Below are 2,916 nucleotides of genomic sequence, written 5' to 3' on the forward strand. Positions count from 1 at the left end.
ATAAAAACTGCATTAAAAACTGCAGTTATCAGAATTCATCCATACAGGACAAATATTACATTGCATATCATTCAGTGAAATGACTTTATAGCGCTTTATTATGTCTATTCTGCACAAATCTCTCTTCTTTACACAGCACGTCAGTCTCCATCTACGGACAGTCGGACACCTCGTTCTGCACATGCGCACATCCGCACTGGACTTGAGACCGTTATTTTAACCCACCGTCTCTGCCTCCACACAGAACTTTAAGCGAAATACAAATGTCGTGTTTTCAGTTATTTTACTCTGAAACATGAGACTGCCAAAGTACGTGCTTGTGTACTTCTTTAAAGATGAAATTCCTGCCACATGTGTTATTGAGTCAGTACTTATTGAAGGACACAAGAATCTGACAAGATCTCACCGACGGCTGAACTGTTGTCGTCAACTTACAGTGAGAAATGAAAACAAAACGTTCGTCAAGCGGCGCCCTGCTAAACCACTGAAGTTCGATGGTAAGTCATAAACTTAAACAGTTTATAATAATAAACATGAAAAACTATATTATCTCTGAAATGTTATTAAAAATAAGTGGTCATTGTAGAAAGTCGAAAACAACCCAGGTATCAGCATGAAATGTTTTCAAATGAGTAACTTGGGACGTTAGCTAAACGTTAACATTAACCTTCTCACTGTGCATTTTAAATACTTAGTAATGCTTGTTAAGACTGGTGCAATTGCTTACATTTACATTTTCATTTTCAGCATTTAGCAGACGCTTTCATCCAAAGCGACTTACAGTACTGTGACAGTATACAGTCTAAGCAATTGAGGGTCAAGGGCCTTGCTCAAGGGCCCAACAGTGGCAACCTGGCAGTGGTGAGGCTTGAACCGCCAATCTTCTGATTACTGAACCAGTACCTTAACCACTAGGCTACAACTGCCCTAGTTTATAGTGCTGTTATTGTGCTGAACTGCACTATTATAAACTTATGACTTTTAATGATTTTAGGTTTACAGATAATATTACTTAGAAATGAACATAGAGAAGTTTGTAAATGCTTTTAACATCTCTTACGAGACAATTCACCTTTGATGATATTGTAGCTTTACCCAGGAAGCCTTGCGGCAGTGGTGTCTAAGCTCACCGTGGCCGTGTATCCCGTTGTTGGGAGTGGGGTGGCTGCGGTGAGGGTTGGGTAAGTAGCTTATATGTTTGTCTGTTGTATGAATGTATGTGTGTATGAATGGGTGTCTGTCCCTAAACCACTGAATGAACTGCCAAAGGCAGCTCACTCGCGGCCCTGACGCTATCCTTCCTGCTCGCCGGCGCCACAATATCTATACACATATCTGTACACATGAATTAAATGTGGACGTTAACCTGCATGTTACACTTAAAATACTGGAGGTCCAAAATGTTCTTTCAAATAATATTTTATATGTGTGCTTTAAACCACCTAAGCCCACCAACAACCCAGGTAAAACCCTGCATTTGTGTCATTGTGTTTAGTTATTGTAGCATTCTGTTAACTACAGATTTAAAAACAGATTTAAACTTTTACTCTTTATTACATAATAAAAAAATGATTTTTATTCATAACTTCAATAGCATGTAAAGTATTCAGCATATTAATAACTTCAATAGCTTTTAAAATATTCATAAAATGTATCCGTATCTTATGAAGTGTAACCCACATTACATACTACAACTTTTATACTGACACTTTTACTTTTTATTACATTATATAAAACAGCTTACTATTCATAACTTATAAAACGGATAGTTCCGGTCCTAAAATCTGATTGGCTGAGCCGCGTTCGAAGCCGTTGTAAAATCCCCGATAAACGCACACCTATGACCACCTCACATCATTCCATATTAATACGCCACTGAAAAGAAAAAGTGAATGTTATGTTCGCCCTCTTGTTGCCTAGCAACACTGTTAATCGAACTACCTTGCGTCGCGGAAGAATGCTTTATTGTAAGTTTATACACAATAAATACATTTATGAATTAAACATTGTTGTATTTATTATATTTTATGTTGACCGCCGTTTTATAAAAGCAATAAGCCACTCTAGTTTTGTTTAATCAAGCTGGCTGTAATACGAGTAATTCAACCATTAAAAAAGAGCCACAGACACCTCTTGCACATTGAAGACTTAAATTAAATTAAAGACTGCAACATAACTTCAAGGAAGATTTGTATTTTAGCTGCTCAGAATGACTTGGTTACAGTGTAAAATGTTTTACATGTACTGATAAATATGCAGAAATACTTTAAAAAATCTCTTTGTTTACTTTGCAGGTGGAGAATGCAGAGACGCCCTGAATTACTACCTAACTTTATTTGTTTTTTTCCCCATTTTCCATTTATTCATTTACATTAGAATTTATATATATTTTTTCCATTTTCCATTGATTAATTTACATTAATTTTTGATAATAATAACATATAATAAATACAATATATTCTAGCTGATTTTACCTCAGTTTATAATGGATAGAAAAATTGAGGGATTGTTCTTTTTTCATTTTTCGTTCATTCAATTGAATTTGATTGATGATAAAACATGTTTTAAAATAAACATGTTTGCATTGTTTTTGCCTTCGTTTATGTCAGTATTATCACATGAATTGTTTGAATTAGACCATCATAGCAAATGTTATCAGAGTGATTCAGATATTTTTTTTAATTAATGGTAATGTCTGAGGGGGTTGGGGGGTTCAAGACTTTAGTATATTAGAATTGTATTTGGTGATATATAACTGTAAGTTAGTTAACGGTTAGAAGGTGGCAGTAAATACTTAATGACTATATAAGATAATGAGGGTAGAATTACTAAGTGAATGCACATGTAACGGGTTGGAAGCATGAATGTGTGTGTATGTGTGTGTATGTTGCAAATAAATGTGCATTGTTATACGGA

At 35.0% G+C, this 2,916-nt stretch overlaps 1 long non-coding RNA gene across 1 annotated transcript; it reads left to right on the top strand.

The window, feature by feature from the left end:
• Positions 1–213: 213 nt before the first annotated feature.
• LOC134317609 (uncharacterized) lies at positions 214–2,916 on the top strand. The gene is made up of 4 exons (XR_010013253.1): positions 214–497; positions 748–861; positions 1,090–1,181; positions 2,295–2,916. It is a non-coding gene; the product is annotated as an uncharacterized LOC134317609 (long non-coding RNA).

This window comes from Trichomycterus rosablanca, chromosome 7, assembly GCF_030014385.1.
Source record: "Trichomycterus rosablanca isolate fTriRos1 chromosome 7, fTriRos1.hap1, whole genome shotgun sequence".
NCBI classification, from domain to species: domain Eukaryota; kingdom Metazoa; phylum Chordata; class Actinopteri; order Siluriformes; family Trichomycteridae; genus Trichomycterus; species Trichomycterus rosablanca.